Below are 24,400 nucleotides of genomic sequence, written 5' to 3'. Positions count from 1 at the left end.
TACTATAATTTATTTGTTATACTCACAGGGAAGTCACATACATACTGTATTTTTTTACCCAGGTTTATTGATTGCTGACATTTCACCCTATTTGTTTTATTATTTTTGTTCACTCTCTGTGTATGTGTGTGTGCGTATATGTATACACATAATCATCTATATTTTGTTTTGTACTTTATATGTACGCTTTTTATAGAGGATGTTTGGTTGTATATATACACATAGACACTATTTCACATATATACAATTAGTCCTATTTTTTTCAAAATCCTAATACATCAGATACTCATCAAACACACACACACACACACACACACACGCACACACACAATGTCACAATGTTAGTTTCCTTAATATTTACCCTGATGTTAGTTATTTAAGTATACTTTCATACAAAACTTGCCTTATATGTCATTCTTTCCATTTTTTTTTCTTTTTGTAAAACTCTTTCAGGATTATATTCATTCATCCTGCAAATCTGTGATTTGAAACATTGTCACTTGTCTGTGAAAAGATATTTTTATTTTGTTTCACCAGCTACAATTCACACATAGTCTGTTCATTTGAAATTGAAAAATCATGCTTCCCGAAGCCTTCTCAACCTTCATGTATTTGGAAATATTTCACTTGCTGTGAAGCCGTCATTGAACTGCCACCAGATATTTTCACAGGCTCCTGCATGCACGTCACATGCTAGGCTCTTCAAACTGATAGAAGCACATGCTGTGTTGCTCTTCCATAGTGCTCAGTGACTGATACGCAAAAAATTTTTTATATTTCTTGAATTCTTGTTATAATACAAGTTAGATGAGAAAGTGTTGTTCTACTCATATTTTTTAGTTAAGATTTCCTTTTCAAGGTAAAGGTAAATAATCATCTTGGTGGTTGCCTCAACTTCTGCTGTCATATCATCTCTTTCCCCGCACATAAAGTTCTTAGGCCAGCACAGGTAGCTTACTTTCACACACACAAGGACATAGCTGTCATCTGGGAATCCTGAAAGCTACTAAAATTAATTTGGTAATTAACTACATGCATTTGAAACTATTGACAGCCATGAAAGATTACATTCAGAATCTCTTGACTAATTTCTTATCTATGGAAACGTTTAATCTATATTTCAGGCCGATTTCTATTGCAGTAACAGTATACTACTATGAATACCAAAATTTACATGAAGAATTGATGTGCCCTGATTTCTAAGAAAATTGTTGTAAATAGGATAGCGAGCCTTGAGCTAAGTTTTAAAAGACGACTGAAAATGAATTCACAGGAAATGGGTCAGGGGAGGTCTTTGAAGACAGAAGGAGAAGGTTGCTTTTATTCAAATGTATGAAGGGAAGAGAATAGGCTACACATAGAAGAACACACATCAAACCTTACTATTGGCAGTGAAGTCAACCTTGAACTTTTTAAATCATTTAAGTCCAGTGTTCAAATAAGTGTTGAATTTTGGTTTTTCTACACAACTTCATTATGCCTGACTGTGGACAATTTGAGCCTCCTGCTTCTTTGCACTCTTGATCTTTGTGGAAAGAGCCTACCAGTTGTATTCCTGGAAAAGAATAGAAAGGGTTAGACTTTAATATTTTTTTTTTTTTTTTTTTTACAAAAGCCTCTCTTTAAACTATGTATATACCACATACTCACTACAGATTTGAAAGCATACAAGATCCCTAGTGATATTCTTATTCTCTTTCTCTAAAAATTACCTTCTCAATGTTCAGTCAAGTACAATATTCTTCTTTTCATGGGTTTTGTTCACAATCAATGTTTCGTGAAATAACCTACCCCTAAATCCCAACTACTTATTCCCCACAAACCTTGGCAACCAAAACTTCATATTTCCTGATTTTAACATTTTTCTCCCCAGACTCTTCACCCTCTACATTAGCCATGATTCATACGCATGCAAAAAGTGGATTTAGAAATCCTAATAGAGCAAGGTGGTCTCCAACAGTTTCAATCACTCACCAAAATGGTTTATTTCATGGGTAATGATTTTATTGATATGAAGAAGTGAATATAACTCAGATATATGCTCTAAAGTTTTGTAGCACGGTTTCATCTTAGAAAAGGAAAAAAAATGATCACACATGCTAGACATTAGTTGATTTCTTATAAAGTGTCCCTATATTCACTGGGGAAAAGCAGGTTAAAGAACTCTGGGCTATTATACTAAGCAACAATCAATTTAATGATCTGCAGTTTCCACTGTAGTTTTCTTCATTCCCCGTTTCAAGTTAATAAAGGTTTTTCTTACAGTTTTCACTTGTGCTAAGTATTTTTATAAGATGACATGAGCTTCCTGATCTCCATCTCTAGAAGTGGAATTTGATTAAATAGATTAAAGTTTGATTAATAGATTAAAATTTAGGAAAACCTGCATTGGCTATACATAACAATACATTTTATAATTTAAAATCTAATTAACTATTGTGATAGGTTATTATTATTACTATTTTTATGAAAGCATGAGGTATTTGTACCCTTTAAAAATTATTGAGGTTTGTTTTATGGCTTACCAAAAAGTCTATTCTAAAGAATATCCCATGCTGTTTTTAAAATATTAAATTTATTTAAATTTTTAATTTTTGTAGATTTACAGGTGTAAGTGCAGTTTTCTGACATGGATACATTGTGTAGTGTTGAAGCCTGGACTTTCAGTGTTGCTGTCACACACATAGTGTACATTGTACGCATTCAGACATTTCTCATCCCTCAGTCTCCTTCCACTCTCCCCACTTCCAAGATTCCAGTGTCTATTATTCTACACTCTGTGTCCACGTGTATATACTATTTAGCTCCCATTTATAGGTGAGAAAATGTAGTATTTGATTTTAGTTTTCTGAGTTATTTTACTTAAGATAATGGCCTCCAGGTCCATCCATGCTGCTGCAAAAGACACCATGATATTCTTTTTCATAGCTGAGTTGTAGTCCGTTGTGTGTATGTATATACACATATATATATATGTGTGTCTATATATAAATATATATGCAGCATATATACTCCGTATATATACACACATATATACATATATACACACATATATACACATATATGTACATACACAGTATATATACACTATATATACATATATACATATAAACATGGTATATATACATAGTATATAATACATATGTATACTATATAGTATGTGCCTTTATATATGTATATATGTATATATACTATGTATATATATTACTATGCATATATACTATATAATATATATACACATAATGTATATATACTGTGTATGTACATATATACACACACACACACATATATAACACTTACAACATTTTAAAAATGTTTTTTAATCCAGTTACCAGTTGATAACCACTTAGGTTAATTCCATACCTGTTGCTGTAAACAGTGCTGCAGTAAACATATGAATGCTGACAGGGCCTCCCACCAGGCCCCACCTCCAACACTGGAGACCACATTTCAACATGAGATTTAGAGGGTACACCTATTCAAATCATATCTGACTCATAGGTGGTGTGATTTTGAAATCTTTCATCTTTTTTTCATGTTCCAGAGTGTTCTTTGTTATTTTATGTTTTCTTTTTTTCAATGTGCTATGGTAGCATACATTTAAGCTACATTTTTTCCTAAGAAAATTTTGGGGTGCCACTTCATTGTTATTTGGTATTGAATATTGCTGGAGAAGGAAACTTGTGTTTTACTGCTAGTACAATACATTCTTTCTACTTTCACTGACTGTAAGGATCGTCAATTAAAGTTCAATGGCATGGGACAGAACAACACGATTTCTTTTAATTAAATATTAAGTGTATCAAAACAACAACAAAAAATAGAGTAATGGAGCCAGCCCCAATACATACGAAACTCTAAATTGTTACTCTGTAAACAAGTTCTCTTGTTTACTAGTAATAATGTGAAAAAATTAATTTTAGAGATGCAGTTGAAGACTCCCTCTTAAGTGTGAATTGTTCTGTCATTTGTATTTGATTTTGTTTTTTATAATTAAACTTTATCTTGAGGAAAATTCCATACTTAAATACAATTTGATATGTTCGTATAGGTATTGTGTAGGTGAGTTCATCATCTGTAAATTGTTCCTTATGTACATTTTGATGTTGCTTTCCTTTTTCTTTATTAAATTTTGGAAAATCTTATATAATAAAGACATAATAAAGCAAATTATTTGCATTTTATTTTTTTCAAGTACTTTTTTAAAATTTTTTGTTGCTTTTAGTCTCACTTAAATTGTGTGTGTTTTTTAGTTATGTAGTCAAAATAATCAACCTTTTTTTCTCTGTGGTTCAGGAGTTAGAACCGGGCACATTAGAAAGAGATTCTTGTGATTTCACACTGTCTGGCGCCTCAGCTAGGCTGGTTTGAAAGGCTTGAGTTTTAATTCTCAGAGCCTTCACTTCACATCTGGCATTTGTACTGGATGACCCAAAGCTACATTCAGCTGAGACTGTCGAACAGTCTCGGAAGGAGTGTGGACTTTCCTTGTGTCTTGAGCTCCCACGCATTATAGCAGATTCTGAGAGGCAGTGTTCCAAGAGGGAGTAACCTGAGAACCAGTGTTCTAAAAGAGCCAGGAAGAAGCTGCACATCTTCTACTGACTCAGACTAGAAGTCACACATTATGGATTGAATGCTTGTGTCCTCACTCCAAATTTTCAAGCATTGAAATCCTATCCCCAATCTGATTATTTTAGGAGGAGTGGCCTTTGGGAGGTTTTTCAGTCATCAGGGTGGAGCCCACCAGAAAGGAATTAGTGCCCTTATAAAACAAGGCTACAGAGAGCTTTCTCACCCTGCTGTCAGTCACATGAGGATACAATGAAATTGTTGGACAATTGCCAACAAGGAAGTAGAGCCTCACCAGACACTGGATCTGCTGGCATCTTAAACTTGGACTTCCCAGCCTCCAGATCTGTGACTAATATCTTCGTGTTGCTCAAGCCCCCAGTCTGTGGTCTTTTCTTACAGCAGTCCATGCTGACTAGGTATCAAACATCATCACATCTTCTTGGATATAAGTAATCTGGCCAGCTCAAACTCAACACAGAGGGATTCGAATTTTCCTCTTGAGGAGACAGTGTCAAGGTTCTAGAAGAGCATGTGGCTGGGAGATACTGCTGTAGCCCCAACAGGAAAATGCATTCTTTACATGTCATCTTTTTTTTTCTTTGTATCGTTTAGGGTCATCTGAATTTTTACATGTTTATTGGTTATTTGCTTCATTTCCTTTCTCCACACAAATAAAATCAAAGCTCCACATGCGTGGGAAGGTATTTGGTTCATTTGGTTCATTGGTGCATCATCACTAGTGACTAGAAATCGGGTAGCTACAGCAGGTGTTTAGGTTCTGTGTGTCAGTGCCTATGGCCTAGTAGAAGGTTTCCCAAATTTTTCACGTAGATGACACATACCGGTGTATAATATTATCTATCATACTGGGGAAAAGAGAAGATGTCGTTCATAACTGGAGGTGAGGAATTCAGCGTCTTTGAGAACTGCACACCCATCCTAAAATCCTTGATGGTGCAGGAACCCAGTTCTCCACATCTGTCACTCACTCTCTTGATTTCTAGAAATTTGAGAAAAATGATAATATAAAATTCTCAATTGTTACCTCTATCCTATTGCCTCTAAATTATACCCTTTAAGGAGTCCTTTTAGATCCATGGTATGATGTATAATTCTTTTTATTCACAAAATTCTCTTTGAACTTCTCTTTCTTATTTCCTATCTTGTTATTTCTCTATCTTGCATTAGGAGTGATTCAATTATATATCTCTTTTGCACTCTCTTGTCTACTGTACATTTCTACATGGAAATTTTTTTTTAAAATAGTGGTATATTTTTAATGCTAGAAAGTGCACTTTTTTCCCTCAGAGACAACCTGGTCCTTGCCATAAAGTATATATCTTGCCATATATAATACATTCTTCATTTATTTTGTATTTAAGTATTTAAAAATAATTTTTAAAATTAACAGATTTGGAGAGTAAATGTAATAGTTTATTCCATCTTTGATTCTCAACGTGGACAAATACTTTTGTGCTTTAATATCATAGTAAATTATTTCTTAGTAATAATTATTTTGTTATTGTAGCAATGCAAATCTCATGGTCTAGAGTCACTGGGTGTTGTAGTTTTCTGGTTACTCCAGGTAGAATCTACTATATTCATATAAATATATAAAACTGTATATATGTATACACATATATAGCTCATGCACGCACACACTTTTTTTAATTATTTTGACATTCAGTAATGATTTCTGTGTTCCTTTCCTAGTCCATTCCGGCCTCACTAAGTAGTGTGATTTGGCACCACTACAAGCATTTTGGAATTACGTTATAATGCCAAAAATCTTATAAGATAATGTTAAACTGCTGGGGTCCTTTCCTCCTGCTACACAGGCCTTTGACTGGATATTTTCCTGTTAAGTTTTGTATCGACAGAACAGCACATCAGTGGACCCAGTTACATATTGAAGGCGTCCAGAACACACTACTGTGGCCAAAATAAAAAATAAAGAATGATTTCAAGTAGAAGGCATTTGAATTCCTGAAATCTTCCATCTGCCCAAAAGCAGAGCCTTCCAGAAGAATGAAAAGAACACAATTGTGATAAATTTCCTCCCAAGAGCAACCACGCAAGATTGACTGTTACTGGAGATGAGAAGTTTCTACACCACTTGAAACCTACGTTGCCACAGACTATCTTATCTCCCCTCTGTTCACCTAAGGGCTCACTTATCTTCCCAAATAGTCATTTGTTTTCTCTTAAGTGCCATTCTCTCCTGCCTCTTGCCCTATTAAGATGGTACATAAACCACAAATTAAACTATTCCTATGAGTCACACATTTTTCTGTGAATTTTCATTCAAATATGATTACATGTGTTTGGTTTTCTAATCTATCTTTTGCCAGTTTAATTCACAGGTCCTCAATCACAGAACCTAGGAGGGGTGAGAAAAAAGTATTTCTTTTCTGAAAGTATGAATACGTTTCTGACTTTCTAGATAGTTAAGATCAGAGGACCTATCACTGTTTTCCTTTCAGTCTTTAAGTTTCTGTTCTTCAGCTTCTTAGGCTCATACCAATTGCATAAAACCATTAGGACAGGCTCTTAGCTTTAATTAATTTTGTTACATGATACTTGAGTTTTCTCTAATGTGTATGCAATGTAAAATTTTTCCCTTCTTCTTTCCAAACCAAAATATGTATATAAAACTTGATTTGTGGGCAGGCACGGTAGCTCACGCCTGCAATCCCAGCACTCTGGGAGGCCGAGGCAGGAGTATCACTTGATGTCAGTTGTTTAAGAACAGCCTGGCCAACGTGGTGAAACCCCATCTCTACTAAAAATACAAAAATTAGTTGGGCATGGTGGAGTACGCCTGTAATCCCAGCTACTCAGGAGGCTGAGACAGGAGAATCACTTGAACCCGGGAGACGTAGGTTGCAGGGAGCAGAGATCACATCACTGCACTCCAGCCTGGGCGATAAAGTGAAATTCTATCTCAAAAAAAACAAAAAAAACAAAAAAAAACATCGTCATAATACTAAATAAAACTTCACTTGTTTTCATAGTTTTTCCAGGATTGCAAATCATTTCATTAGAAAGACAGGAATTGGGGATCAAGTCAACTGATAATATTAGTTGGAAAACTTCACTATTATGTTATGTCTTTTTCTGTTTTATTTGCAGTACCACAGTTATATGTATATTTTATTTTCTGTGTAGCCTATCTTTATTATCCTCTTTAATTATCTTTACTATCCTCTTTAATTATTTTAACATTATTGATGATAACCTCAAGATTGTTTTCACAATGTGTATTTATTTTTAGGCCAATGTATTCAATTTATAATTGAGTATTATTTTAGCTTACATTCAAGCTATTTTATCCTTACTGTTTTATTTGATATCTTTGAAATCTTGTGTTTTATTTCAACATTTTACATTGTCAAAGGTTATATATTGAGTTTTCACATCAGTAAATTTATTCTTATATCACTTTATATTGTTGTATATGAGTTATAGATTTGTTTGTATTCCCATGGGTTATAATTATTTTGGTGTTGTTTTTCCATTACAACTTTTTATGTCATGTTCTCTAAGTTTCTTCAAATTTTTCTACTTCCCGTCTTGACTTTTTCTAGTCACCGTTCTAGGGCTGAACGTGAGCAGCTATGACCAAATTTCTCTTTTCTCTGACAAAACGGGCAAGAGATTTCCTTGAAACTTCCCATCTTATATGAGTCATATTTGTCTTTAGCATGAAAATCAGTTTATTTTTTCAATATTTTTAACCACATATGTTAGGCCTGAGCGTGAGAAGGTAGACTGCCCTTCTGGGGTTATCTCTAATTAGACATGTCTGTCTTTGTCCCATGAGCATGTCCTTAAATGCAGAAAGTCTCCCAAAAGACTATGAAGTTCTAGAAATGGTAAGCCCTAGTAGTTATCTGAAGAATATTATGAGATTACATATGAGCTTCTACCATTGATGTGTATTCCCTGATTACGATGCTATTTCTATTTGCAAGTGGAAAAACCTAACTCTGCACAGTGTTTTTGAAAGAGCTTTTTTCTGGGCCAATATGAGTGGCTGTAGCCTGGGGAACTAGTCTCAAGGAGTACTGAGAAAGGGCAGCGGAGGCAGTCAGATCACAGTTTAGTTTTATACATTTCAGGGAGGAAGAAGTTACAGGCAAAAGCATAAACCAATATATGAAACATAAACACTGGTTTGCCCCCACAAAGCAGGATATCTTGAAGTGGGCTCTTACAAGTCACAGGGGGACTTGACCATTCTTTATTTGCAGTTAGTCAAAGGAGTCTCTGTCTAAACTTGAAGTCAGTAGAAACAAATGTTTTATGTTAAGAGAAGGATGCTGTGTAGCAAGATTGATGGCCTCGCCTTGCATGGCCTTAGGTCTTTCTTTATAATTTAATATCTTATTTCCACAAAGACTCTGCTTTGTTAATCTGATTTTATATATATATATGTACACACACACACACACACACACATTATATATATATATATACACTCATTATATATATATACACACATATACACATGTGTATATATGCGTTTGTTTGTTTGTTTCTAATTAAATCTGATCAGTTGCTGTTCCTTCAACTCCCAAAGGGAGGGGACATAATGAGTCATGAGGCTTGTCCAGCTTCCCTATCATGGCCAGAAACTCAGTTTTTAAGGTTTCTCTGGAGCCCTGTTGGCCAAGAGAAAATTGCTCAGTTGGTGAGGGGTTTAGGATTTTATTCTCAGTTTTCACATCTACTCCCCTCTCCTCGTTACTCTCAAAATATTTGGCTATTCTTGAAATGGCTCAGAATTTCCTAAACTCCTCTTTATTTGTTTTCTCCAATATTGTTTTCGTGCCCATTTTGAAGTGCCTTAAGAGTGTTACTATTTATTTAGCCAAAAGTCGCACTTTAATCTAAATCACTGTCATAATATTCTCTTTCCACGTTTTGTTTTAGTTAGTAAGTCGTTTGCTGGAGGTTTTATTTTTATTTTTTGAACTGGTAAAAAATTTGTTGATTGAGCTCTTTACTGCTAGACACCTGACTTCTCAGAAGTCAGAATGTTTTTTAAATTACATTCATTAAGGACCCCAAAGACTATATCCCTATTTCACCTCATCAAGAGTCTCATTGTTGGGTCACTAAAAATATACAATAACTAATATAAAAATGTACTCAATTATCTTCCACATGAAATCATTTTTGTTAGAAGCCATCAATCACACCATATATTAAATTAATGCCAAAAAACTTTTCCATCCTCTGGACATGTATACATGTATGTGCAGTAAATCTGGTGAAAAATAGCTCATATATATATATATATATATGTATTTTAATTAAATAAATAAAACATCAAATAAATATATTAAATATATTTGCACATATTTCAAATTATTTCATCAAAATTATATACTTTTAGTCACAATTTTTAATGACCTTTTTACTGCTTATTATAGTTGATGAACATGATAATGATTCTAAAGCTTTGATGTCTGCAGAGGCATATTTTGAATCAGTAAAATAAGCTGATTGTTCAATATTGATCTTATAGATATTAGTCTACATATATGAAAAATTTCAAATAACTGAAATACTTGATAATCAAGAACATGTCATCCACAATACTTAATAAAAAGAAAGTAAATTATCTTTACAGATGATTGCCATGTTTCTGTAAATAAATAACAGTTCATTAGCAAAACATATTTTACATCAGTTGGATATAACAAATAGAAAGACTAGAAATATACCATTCAACATTTTCGTGTAAAACAAGTTTAATTTTAATTCATCTTCTGTAGTGTGACTTTTATTTGAAATAAACTGTTGGATATTTCACTCATTATATAGAGAGCCAACTATAGTAACAAAATCAAAACACATTTTAAAACAGCAGTTAGAAATCTTTGTTCATTTGTTGTCCCCATTAACATTCTAAATAAAATAAATAATGTGGTTATTTGCTTTTTTTTTTTTTTTTTTTTGAGACAGAGTCTCACTCAGTCACCCAGGCTGGAGTGCAGTGGCACCATCTCGGCTTACTGCAACCTCCGCCTCCCGGGTTCAAGTGATTCTCCTGCCTCAACCTCCTTAGTAGCTGGGATTGCCAGTGCCCACCAGCACGCCCAGCTAGCTTTTGTATTTTTACTAGAAATGGGGTTTCACCATGTTGGTCAGGTTGGTCTCGAACTCCTGACCTCGTGATCTGCCCACCTTGGCCTCCCAAAATGCTGGGATTACAGGAGTGAGCCATCACACCTGGCCCGTTTTTTGCTTTTTTAAATAAATTGTCATTGAAATACATTGAAGCAATTTAAATAAAAATAGTATTTTAAGAATTTTTAAAAATACGGTAAAGTTTGGACCAGATAACATAAAACATGCACTCTCTTGAAATTAGATTTAGTCCCTGAACTGTTTGTTCTTCACCCACTAGAGTTCCTTGTAACATCCACCTACAAAAATACTCATGAGTTTTCATTTTCTTAAAAATGTCTAAACTACCTTTTTCTGAACACTATGACTTCTTCACATCACTACTGAACGGTTATATTTTGCTTCACTTTCAAGTAAATGTTTTTACACAATATCTACTTCCAGAATTCTCACTGTTTGAATTCATTTTTATTTTTGTTATTCTTTAGAATGTGCTTTAACAATGCTTTATAGATATATACATAATTTTAGACTTTATGTATATTCATGCACACGTATTTGTGCATGTGTCAGCTGTGGTATTGGTATTAGGCTAGCTGGTAGCTACACAGTGGTGAAATAATGTTTCTGACATTAGTGATTATATTCAAATAAGGAATTTAGATAATAAGTAATTACAAATTTAAGTGAGTGCTGGAGAAGGGACTACATGGTGTGTTAAGTACATATAGCAAAACCAAAAAATGTATATAGTGCTAATTCCATTGTCTCATTTTTAAATGCCACACTGGACTTAGTGGAAGCAATTAACTGTAAGCTTTGTGAAGCTTACAGTTTTCATTATTTTCTTCAATAATCAGCACCAGTGCCTGATCCATAGACATCGTTTCATAAACATTTGTTAAATAAAGAAAAAAAAAAAAAAGACTACTCCACTTATCTAAACTCCCTTATTCCTTAGACTAGTTTAATTAATTAAATTTTTAGATCAGTTTTGGGTTTACAGAAAAATTGAGTGATACATAGACAGTTCTAATATACAACCTCTCATCCACACACAATTTCCTCTATCATTAGGTTGGTACAAAAGTAATTACAATTTTTGACTTTTTTTTAAGTAATGACCCAAAACTCAATTACTTTTGCACCAATATAATATTAATTTCAAAGGTGAGTGTGGTATATTTGCTGCAATTCATGAACCAATATTGACACATTGTTTACTTAAGAACAATGTGTCATCAGTTAATTGGGTCATCAATTGTTTCTTCTTTGTGTTGTACATTCCCTGTGTTTGGAAAATGTACAGAGACATGTATCTACCTTTATAGTATACAGAGTAAATTCCCTGTCCTAAGAAGCCTATGTCCTTGATCTATTCATCCCTCCTTCCCCTTTCAAGCCCTTAATCCCTGGTAATGACTGACTTTTTAGCCATCTCTATACTTCTTTCTTTTCTAGAAGGTCACATAGCTGGAATTATATGGTAGACTATAGTTTCCTAAGATTGACTCCTTTTACTTAACAAACTATAGTTTAGGTCCCATTATGTTTCCGCATGACTTGACAGCTCATTTCCTTTTAGCTCTGTATAATATTCCATTGTCTGAATGTTCTACAGTTTGTTTATCCATTCATTTATTGAAAGGCATATTGTTTCCAAGTTCCTTGGTGCTATGGTGCAAATGACCTCTCCAAAATTCATGCTGAAATTTGCTTGCCATTGTGGTGGTATTAGAAAGTGAGAACTTCGGGTGGTTATAGTGCTTTGGGGACTCTGTCCCTATTTGGGCGGAATTGGTGCCTTTATGAAAAGGCAAGTTTGGCCTCTTTTCACCTCTTTGCCTTCTGCCTTTTGTCATGTGCTGATGTAGCAAGAAGGCCCTCTCCAGATGCCAGCACCATGATGTTGATTTCCCAGCCTCAAAAACTGTGAGAAAAAAAAAATTATGTTCATTATAAATGACCCAGTCTGTGATAATTCTGTCATAGCAAAATAATAAAAAACAACAAACTAAAATATTTGTCTTATTTTTCAGCTCACTTTCTAATTATTCATGTAGTGTTTTTTTTTCTATGAGCTGTCTTGGTGACATCATTGATTTTTTACCAGCAACTTGAAGTTCTAAGAACAATCCACTTGGCTAAGGAAGCTTCTAATGTTCTAAATATCATCACTGGTAGTTTGGATCATTTCTAGGGAAAACAGTTTTAATGTCCATACATTATAACTTACTTTTTATAACACTTTACAATCTGAGACTCCCAATATATACATACATCCAACTCTTTTCTGGATATGTAGGTTTGAGTGTTTTGTCAATTATGTAACATAGAATATTGCCAAAATAATGCTAATATTTTTTTCTAAGAAACTTTCAGAATTTTTCAAATACTACTGCTAGATAATTGTTTTCCCTCCTGTTAGGCTTTAAGATTCATTGCCATCATTGTCTCCTTTCCTTATCTTTCTACCAATGTCTAGTTTTCAGGGCTTTACTATCAACAAGTCTTGGGAAACCAGATATACACATTTCATTTTTCTACTATTCATTTTATATATGTACATTTCAAATTTTTTCACAGAATTCTATGTTTCTCAGGGCAAGAAGCATAACTATGTTAAAATCTATGGAACAGTGTAAGCTTGAATACATGCACAAGTCTTTAATAAATATATTTTTAAATTAATGTCAAGCTATATTTTCTCACTTAAATTACTACTTGCACTTATTGAATTTACTAAATTAATTAGTTTTGGTAAGATGGGGCTTTATTCTCAATGTTCATAGCTGCATCACCTGTTAACTTTCAAAAAAAAAATTCTCTCAAACCCTATTTAACTGTTGTTCAAATTAAGCACTAAGATTGTTCTATATTAGAATTATTTTAAAAAGTAGTCTTTTATCACTTTTATCCATTTAATTTTGAAATAATTCTAGGTGTACAGGAGATTGTAAAGATCATGCAAAGAAGTTTTATTCATGCTGTATGTAGTTTTCCCAATTAGTTACGATTCACATACAGATAAAACAATATCAAACCAGAAAAGTGACATTAGTTTAAAATGTTTATGTTCCATGTCACCTATCACATGTATAAGTTCATTTTACCAACACAGCAATCAGCATATAGAACTATCTCATCACCACAAAGATCTTCTTTATGCTACCCCTTTGTAATAACAGCCATCCTTCCTGTCCCTCTCTTCTGACACCCACTAAATCTACTTTATAGCTCTATTATTTTTTCCAAATTTAGGGAGTGCTATATGAATTGAGTAATACATGTCTTTCAAGATGAGTTTTTTTCTCAGCATGATGTCCCTTTTTGTGTCAATTATATTTTAAACTAGAAGTTACTTGGGTAAAGGCTTCATTTAAAAATTCTACAGGCCGGCGCGGTGGCTCAAGCCTGTAATCCCAGCACTTTGGGAGGCCGAGACGGGCGGATCACGAGGTCAGGAGATCGAGACCATCCTGGCTAACAAGGTGACACCCCATCTCAACTAAAAAATACAAAAAATAACTAGGATCCCGGCCCGCAGGATAGTCAGTGTAGGCCCTGGAGGAGGGGGTGGGAATTTGGGGAACAAGAGACAGGAGAAATGGAGACAAGACAGTGCTCTGATCAAGTCTCGTTTAATGGTGGTAATGCAATGCCTTATATACATTTGGAGGGGAAGGGGTTGGGCTAAGGCGGAAATGACCTCATTGCGGAAGGCGTGGCCAGATAGGTTTCGTTTTCTCTGGTCGGACGTCCTGTTGTGCCTGCGCTGTCAGGTAGTCTTTTCACCGGCGCGGGGAAAAATGAATGAAGAAGAAGCGGGAAGAGCGCCATCTTTTAATGGCGGTATTAATACAGGGAAGAAGGTAAATCTAGGGAGAAGGTGTGGGGTGGAAATGAATATAGCTCAGGCGTTTAATCTTTAATTATTATTCGCTATGGCCGGGGCGTGCAGCTCCGGATAAACTAGCCGGGCGAGGTGGCGGGTGCCTGTAGTCCCAGCTACTCGGGAGGCTGAGGCAGGAGAATGGCGTAAACCCGGGAGGCGGAGCTTGCAGTGAGCCGAGATCCTGCCACTGCATCCCAGCCTGGGGACAGAGCGAGACTCCCTCTCAAAAAAAAAAAAAAAAAAATTGTACAAATAATAGACTCCAAGGATATTCAAGATGGTACATTGGACCAAGAGAAGAAAAGTAAAGAAATACACATATGATTTAAAGATAAGAGGAGAGGCTGGGCACAGTGGCTCACACCTGTAATCCCAGCATTTTGGGAGGCCAACGGGGGCAGACCACCTGAGGTCAGGAGTTCGAGACCAGCCTGGCCAGCATGGTGAAACCTCATCTCTACTAAACATACAAAAATTAGCTGGATGTGGTGGTATGCGCTCGTAGTCCAAGCTACTCAGGAGGCTGAGGCAGGAGAATCGCTTGAACCTGGGAGGCAGGGATTGCAGTGAGCCAAGCTTGCACCACTGCACTCCAGCCTATATGACAGAGCAAGAATCTGTCTCAAAAATAAATAAATAAATCAAAATAAGGGGAGAATAATCCAATTATCTAATAAAAATTAATAATGGATTGTGTTTATTTTATAAAATAAAAATATTAAAAATAACTTAGTGATGCACAACGGCTTAATAGAGAAGATAGAAAGGTAAGTTGGTACTGATATATCAATAAGTTTCATAAATAACATGTATATACATACATACAATTTTTCAGTGACTTAATGTTAGAACTAACACATTCTATCAACCTTTTTTCTCAACTTAGCTTTTAATCACAAATGATTGTTGAAACAGTAGAAATAAGCTTGCCAGCATTATGAAATTTGACAAGTAGGCTTATTTTCTGACAAATGTATTTCAGAATGATGGTGCCAAGAATAAGTATCTGTCAGGACTGACGCCCTGTCAGACTAATCAGAAAGACTCTGCCATTTTCCATGTTTGTAGTTTATTTCATGCCCCAAAGCTTGACTTTCATACTTTAAAGAAAATCTTATTAGGTTTAATATTTCAAATGGATTAGCGGTGTTATTCAGACACTCTGCCGTGCAATTTCACAGTGGGAAAATTGGTGAGGGTCACTAGGATAGGAATAATCGTTTCATCCAAAATGTTACCACCTTGTTTTTGCTTTCTTAGGAATCTCACTGTATGAGATAATTTTAAAGTATAATAGCATAATTAAAACTGTTTCATATTTTAATATGATGGTAATTTAGTCAGTGTAATTTTTTAAAGACAAATGTTCTCATGCTTATTAACAGAAAAAGTTAATGTTCATGCTAGGTAAGACTTCAGCAGGAGATGCAATTTCTTTCACAGTTTTCTGCACCTTAAATTCCTATGTTCCAGTGGTGCTGAGATATCAGAAAGAAATGTAATGTAAATATAAATGTAAAATGTAGGTATATTGCTAAGCTTCTCTGCATTTCAAAAGCAAGGGCTATGTTTTATAATGTTGTCTCTTTTTTAAGTATTTTTGAAAATTAATAAAACATAAGATACATAAGTACACGTTTAGGAAATTAATAAAAAGAACATCAGTATGCTCAATCCATTGTAAGACATGTCATCTATACCCTAGATGGCCTTTGTGAAATCCATAAACATAGTCCTTTCTTTCTTCAACAAGTGGTAAACAGTATACCCAGTTTGATATTGATCATTCTTTTACAATTTGAAAAAGTATGCCAACGTCTATCTTTGCATCCATAAAATACCAAACCGTTTAGATTAGCTGTTATTTGTGTAGATTTTATGAGAATGTAGATTAAAATTTACATGCTAATAGTCTAAATAATTTCATACAGTTTTATTAATCAGTATTTTCAATTACATGTGTGGTTGATGAACAGAGATTGTCTTAAACAAAATAAATAAGTATTACTTACCTTAAATATAAACCGTGCACATTTTACTCTGTGTTTTCATGTAGCTTTATAACACTATAACACTATAATGAAACATATACATTCTGACATATAGCTACTAGAGCAGTTATCAATTCATTATTTAAAAATTGTCAGTTCCTTAGGTTCCAAAACATGGTTCATGCAGTGTGTTTTTATGCTTCTAGAAAAGACCTATTTAGCTAGTATTAGCATGTACCTTATTCTATTTTACATGCTTTATTTACATTAAAGCACTTAATTATGAAAGAATAAAATAACCCCTGAGACTCTTAAAGTTTTGCTCACATTTTTCAAGTAAGAAAACTGAGAGTTTCCTTAACTTGTTTCAGGTCGATTACACTGAGATTACAACCTGAGGACACTGGTATAAACCCTATGCCAGAGATTTGAAAATGTTTTTGGTTCACGAAGCTCTGAACGTATTGCTGCTTTGTAAATATCTATGAGTTTCTATTTTTAACTACATAGTAAGTCCAAAATCCTTAACGAGTATTTATGTCTTAACAATTTAAGAGTCATTCGAAAGAACAAACATATAAGTTAAAAAAAAAACATAATTGTAGGCCGGGCGCGGTGGCTCAAGCCTGTAATCCCAGCACTTTGGGAGGCCGAGACGGGCGGATCACGAGGTCAGGAGATCGAGACCAACCTGGCTAACACGGTGAAACCCTGTCTCTACTAAAAAAATACAAAAAATTAGCCGGGCGTGGTGGCGGGCGCCTGTAGTCCCAGTCACTTAGGAGGCTGAGGCAGGAGAATGGCGTAAACCGGGGAGGCAGAGGTTGCAGTGAGCTGAGATTCGGCCATTGCACTCCAGCCCGGGTGACAGAGCAAGACTCCGTCTCAAAAAAAAAAAAAAAAAAACATAATTGTATGTTTTATCTTTAATAACCACATTTACTTATGGGATGCGTGCCCCCGTCAGAACCCAATGACTTGAAATTCTACTGACTCCCACTATCCTGATTTATAATTTTACACTGATTTTCATGCAGTACTTGACTTTTATTACCGCAACTACAAAAACTCAACCTCACAAATATGGCATCAACAAAAGAATGTAGGATAATCAAATATTATAACTGTGAACTCATACTAGTATTTTGTGTGCTACCTGACAGATGTTGAATGTCCTTTTGTTTCCGTCAAAAATGTAAAATATTCTGCAGAGTCCCTGTGAGTTACGTGTAGTGCTGTGTTGCCTTAGCACACAGTTTAGGAACTGTTTCCCTACGTTCATTAGCCTCCTGTCATCCTGGGCAGAAGCCCGGTATTTAACTCAGTGCACCTTTTATGGAGCTATTCTAAGGAGTATGTCAAACAACTCTGCGGCTTTAAACACTGTTCTAAGCTTCACTGAGACTCCATTACTTAAATGGTGAAGAGGAATAATAAAAGCCATAGTTGATTCAACAAATTCATGTATTTAAACTGCTAACTCTCTGCCAAACACATGATAGGCAAATGATACATGTTATCCTTCTTTCTTCATACAACTTTCCTAATTTTTCTTTCCACATTCTGAAGTGCATTTGATCTAAATATAATTATACATTTGATCTTGTATAATTCAGGGTAAAACTTTTTTCTGGAGATTTCAATCTAGTATCACCTAATAGGGTGATGTATTCACAACAAGGAAGTCACATTTTGTGCAAAGGTGCTGCCAGCTTTTATTTTATTTAATTTTATTTTTTTTAGTGCTGGTTTTCTCACTTGAATGGGAACGGAGAGAATGGGAAGAAGAGGTTAAAAATAAAAAAGCACAGAGACTGTAAACTGGAAGCTCTGGAAATTTACTTTCATTCATTTCACAAATAGGTCTCAAAGTGATAAGCTACTTATACTGTTTGAAATACCTGTGTTTAGACGCAATCAAGTATTTTTTTAATCAGTAAGTGCTACTTTTAAGCATGTTTTTAAGCTGTCTACATTAAATTTTACATAGTACATTGAACATGAAATTTAAATAAATATCTTTGTGAATGCACAATCCCACTAGGACACATCCACTTCCTTTTATGTAGGCCAAGACCTTGAGGAAAACTGTATAAGCAATGTGGATATTATCCACACTCCACTGCCTCTAAGTCTGCTTTGTTCCAAAAAGCCAATATCTGTACTTCGATTACCTCAAGTTCAACCCTTTGCTGATCTAGTCAATTTATTTGGCCTTTGTGATGGTCAAGGCGGTAGTGTGTAATTATATTGGGAATGGTCAGCATGCGAACATAAATCAAATCCATTTTATAGAATCAATTTTAGTATATGACCTTCATATGGCATTCCTTTCTTTTCTACTTACAAGTTTTCACTACTCTTTACCCAGTCAGCAGTATAATAAAGATTATTTTCTCTTAATTCATATAGTATGATTAGAAATATTTTAAATAAAATGGGCTATATATTTAGGCTTCTGATTAAATCATTTTTTAAATTCAGAGATAATGTATTTAAAATTAATTTGACAAAATTGATTTGAAACTTATTTTACTAGTAAATATATTTATTAAAGTTTAAGTTAAAAATTCAACTTAAAATATCTTTTCATAATGGTACTGTTGTTTATTCATATTTGATATAGTAGAGAAGCTATAAAATGTCTACATATACACAAATAATGATTAAAAATAAGAAGAAAAAATATTTTAAAGAAAAAAATTAAATTACTATTAAATGTGGATGTTGCTGTGTCACAGACACTTTGTTGACCCTAAAAGATATTAATAGATATATAATTGATTTTAATATAAATATAAATACATTTTTTCTCTGAAAGTGCTTTTGAGTCTTACAAAATATTTATAATATTATGGTATTGCTTTGATCACAGAAGCATGATTAATGATTAGACTACATTAAATCTAGAGCAATATACCTATTAAATAATGATAGTAGAGTAAGATACATACTCTTTAATAGTAATAATATCTCTTTTGATAAAAATTGATTTATTGAATCCCGCAAATGATTATCTTAATTTTTTTGTTAAGTTGTTATTCTTCCTTTAAAGATTAGCAAATCATTTTTCAAATATATGACCCAATTCTTTTCCTTGTATGCATTTGCACTCATTGATTCTGGTGATCTGTGGTTAAATGACTCTATTATTTGAATAACAATTTCATAAACAGTATAATATTAAGTAGAACTTGAAATTGGATTAAAACTTTGATGGAATAAAAACATGCACGGTAATTTGAATAATATAAAACTTTTGTTCAAATGCTGAATCCATTCTGCTGTTGATTTACAGTCTCTTGATGTACGTATCCGGAATAATAAGACATAATCTGCCAGATTGTTCTGTGCAGTAAACGACAACACATATAGAGGTTTTAGTGTATGGTAATTCTCCAAAATATTTTTTTTCTTTCTAACCGAAAAAAACAGTATTTGAGAAACATTTAAAATAAATATGTATCAGAGGCCAGGCACTGTGACACCCAGCACTTTGGGAAGCCGAGGTGGGCAGATCACTTGATCATTTGTGGTCAGGAGTTCAAGACCAGCCTGGTCAACATGGTGAAACCCTGTCTTTACTGAAAAAAAAGAAAAAAAGAAAGAAAATATTAGGTGCAGTGGCAGTCACCTGTTTTCCCGGCTACAGAGGATGCTGAGGAATGAGAATTGCTTAAACCTGGGAGGTGGAGGTTACAGTGAGCCAAGGTTGCACCACTGCACTCCAGTGTGGGTGTTAGAGTGAGACTGTCTCTAAACAACAACAGCAACAAAAATTTAATAAATAAATAAATAAATAAAAATACACATCAAAAAACTTACATTAAATTTTGTAAAACAAATCTACTATGGATAATTTGTATGAATTAGTTGAATAGTATGAACAACACTTGAATTACTATGTCCTAAAATTAAAATAGTTTTTAAACAAGAATAAAGGACTGCTGATGGTTGAAGACAAAGCAGTACTTAGGTCTCTGTTTGTCATGTTTCCTTTAAAAGTAATACTGAAAAAAAAAAAAAAACACCTAAAAACCATCTTTTAGCATAACTTGAGGGCAGAGAATGCCTGACGTTACATAATTACATATGTATTTTTTACATACACATATTATTTTTACATATATGTATGTACATATATATGTAAAAACAGAAAAAAACACCAAATCACAGCATGGATAGATTCACATTCCTCCACAAACTCCACCCCATGGAAGGGCAAGGAGCCAGCAATGACAGACCTAGAAAGACTGAATGAAACAGAAAGAGACGGAGCAGTGGATCCTAAGAGTGATCTAATGTTGTTTCCAGAAGGACTAAATACATTAATGTTGCAGTCTGAAATATTAATTACATCTGGTGGTTCAGTGCATAGAAAAAATATGTCCCCATGGAAGGAACCAAAAAATATATACTGTCATTAATTTGAAAAAAACTGTCATTAAAACTCACACTAGGGGAAATATTTAAAGTAGGAAGGGAAAACACTAATTGGCAATTAAATGATACAAAGAGAAAGACATAACAGTGAAAATTTTACATCCTGCACATTATAAGAGACCTAAAACAGTTGAAAGCACACAACTCCTCTCTTTAATATGAAAGCAAACAAAATCAAAAGAAACACTAAATATCTGACTTTACTATATTCATAGATGAGGACACTCAAATTAAGACACTATAAGTGACAGAGCAGGAGCACCATCATCTCGAGCAAAAGCTGCCGCTTTAAGTTCCAGTGCCTTTTCTAGCCTCATGCATTTCAAGAAAATCACTTCTCTTCTAACTACAAGCAGCCAGAAAAAACAGACAGTAAAACAAAGATAAAACAGTTCAAGCACAGAAGAAGGTGGGGAAAAAGTCTCTTGGGTAACTGCAAAACTTCACCCTTCTACAATGGGCCCCAGTAAAACAGTGGACCTTAATAAACACATACCTTTCCCTTTAGGTGCACTAAAATAGGGAAGCTAAAAGCCGAGTGGGTGTATGCCTGCGGCTGGAGAAAAATGTATGGGAACAAACACACAACTCTCCCTCCCAAATAAGCACAACAAAGAAACACAGAAGCAGTCCAAGACTTTAATAAACTCTCCCACCCTAAATACTTAGAAACTCTTAGTCCGTAAGAGAGTGTGCATCTAACCTAACACCGACAAATACCCCTCTCACGTTTGTTTTCTCTAAAATAAACCTGTCTTACCCATCAAGCCACCTTTCATGTTTCTTTCCTCTTTCTTTAATTCTTACAATAAGCACCCCAATAACACAAACATGAACAACAACATTAATGGAAGTGTTACAAAAATCAGAAAACAAAATTGAACAAATATCAATTGAGTAAAATTTTTCCCAGAAAAACAAACATAAAGCCACTTGAAGTACTCATTCCAAATGGGTTTAAGTATACTCAAGCAAATAATTGAATATTTTCAAGTTATCTTAAAAAAGAAATAATAATAATAATAATAATAAAATTAAGACCACACAGTAGATGACATGTAAAGAAAAAGGTAACTGGATGGGTGCATTGCTCATGCCTACAATCCTTGCACTTTGGGAGGCCAGGAAGAGTGGATCACCTGCAGTTAGGAGTTCGATATCAGCCTGGCTAACAGGGTGAAACTCCGTCTCTACTAAAAATACAAAAAATTATCCAGGCATGGTGACAGGTGCTTGTAATCCCATATACTTGGGAGGCTGGGGCAAGAGAATCACTTGAACACAGGAGATGTAGGTTGCAGTGAGCCAAGATCTCACCATTCCACTCCAGCCTGGGCAACAAGAGCTGAAACTCCATCTCAAAAATAAAAAATAAAGAAAGAAAAAGGAAACTGATTAACTGAGGGAAGAAGTGTAAGAATACAGGTACTCAAGAGAAAATAGACAAAAAAATTCTAATAAGGAACATTGAAAAAAATGGGAAAAGAAATGAATTCAACAAAAGAAATAAAGAAGTCAAATGGTTCAGAAAAAAGTAAGGCAAGTAGATAATAGAGAAAGAAATAATTGCATGTGCATTGTTGGATTTTCCAAAAAAGAAAAATAAAACAATGACACAGAATTAATATTTAAACCTATACTCTAAAAACACTTAAAAATTAGTAAAAACCTGAGTATATATATTAAAATGTTCTACTGGGCACCTGGGAAAATTAAACAGAACAATCAACTTCAAGGTATTTTCTAGTACAACTGTTAGGTTTTAAGATAAAGAAAAAATGTTCAAGGCTCAGGCATAGTGATTTAAAAACTTATGAAGACAAAATTGCTTCTGTCATCAGACTTTTCAAAAACCACAGAAAAACAAAGAACTTGCAAATGTACCAACATTGTTTTTTGAAATTCAATGAAAGTAGGTATAAATGTTTTATATCCAGTACATTTATTATTCAAATATCAAGTTTATAAAATAATCACTTTATATATGTTAAAATGTAAGAAATTATTCTGCATCCATGAAGGCATTTTCAGGAATCTACCATTTATTGGTAAGCATTTTGTGCCTAATGTTACTCCAAAAGTAAAGAATTTAAAATGAGAAATAGTTTCAGAAAAATAATTGAAGAATAACTCTAGGAACCAATAAGCATGTTTTTAATGTAATACTTTGGTAATTGGTAATATCGAGGGTAACAGTGCTTATCTTTACCATGATTATGCAAGTTAGGTGAGTGAGGCTTCCTTGATTTAGTAAACCCAAGAAAGATATTTAAAATTTTATGACAAATACAGGAGAAAAATAAGAATAAATGAAATAGAGATATTAATCTGAGATTTGTCATTAAATATATACACCTAATCAGAACCAAAATACTCAAATATATTACATTTTCCACAGTAATTTATAAAAAATATTTTATGGAATTTGTTTTGTGTATGTAGGCTTTTCCCCTTATCTAGTGAAAAGTGGAGATCATATGACCTTAAAGTTTGATATTAAAAGAAAATAACACAAACATATTTTTCATTGTGTTATTAAACAGGTATAAAGCTAACAGAATTACCAAGAAGTATTGTTTTTAAAATACTTTGTGATTATTTACAACTTTTTTTCATGCAAACTTAGCTGTAGAATTTCTGAGTTTGGCTCTTTTTTCAAGTAGCATGTTTTACCCATGTGAGTCCAGCCAAAAAGAATTGAAAATAGTGACTATGTCTGGTTAACATTTGGGTAATTGGACAAGCGAACAGCACACAGGACGGTCACCTCCCAAAACATGGTTGATAACTATTGTAGCTCTACAAAACAATATTAAAATGAGTTTTTTGGTTACTCTTTAACAACAGAATTTTATTCTTAATGTACAAATAACAAACTCCATATTAATCAATCATTAGCATATTAAGATATCAGCAATCAAGTTCTTACAATAAACACTTTAAAATCTATGTTAGTACTAAGATAACTGGGATTAAATGAAAGAGTATCAAGCGCTGGTGTTAAATTTCATCCTCTTACAAATGTATTCAGTAATAGTAATTAGCTAATTATATATTACAATTTAAATATCTAATAAAAGAACAAAGGCAAATTACTAAAAAACCAGTTATATCAAATTTACAAAAGAAGGGCAAGATGGTGGAAGAGAAGATTCCACCCACCATCCCTCTCACAGGAATAACACATTTTAACAATTATCTGCACATAAAAAACACCTTTATAAGGCAAAAAAATCAGGTGAACAATCACAGTACCTGTTTTTAACTTCATATTTCTGAAAAAGGCCCTAAAGAGGGAAGAAACGGAGTCTTGAATCCTCAACACCACTTATCTCCACTCCCCCGCCAACAACTGCTT

General features: G+C 33.9%; 1 long non-coding RNA gene across 1 annotated transcript; it reads right to left on the bottom strand.

Annotated features, from left to right (window-relative positions):
* Positions 1–516: 516 nt before the first annotated feature.
* Positions 517–24,400, bottom strand: LOC123573874 (uncharacterized). The gene is made up of 3 exons (XR_010587177.1): positions 24,298–24,400; positions 12,551–12,643; positions 517–1,555 (listed from the first exon to the last, which is right to left on the bottom strand). It is a non-coding gene; the product is annotated as an uncharacterized lncRNA (long non-coding RNA).

The sequence above is a fragment of the Macaca fascicularis genome, chromosome 6 (genome assembly GCF_037993035.2).
Source record: "Macaca fascicularis isolate 582-1 chromosome 6, T2T-MFA8v1.1".
Taxonomy (NCBI): domain Eukaryota; kingdom Metazoa; phylum Chordata; class Mammalia; order Primates; family Cercopithecidae; genus Macaca; species Macaca fascicularis.
Note: the sequence above shows the minus strand (reverse complement) of the source record. Positions and strands in the feature narration are given on the sequence as shown.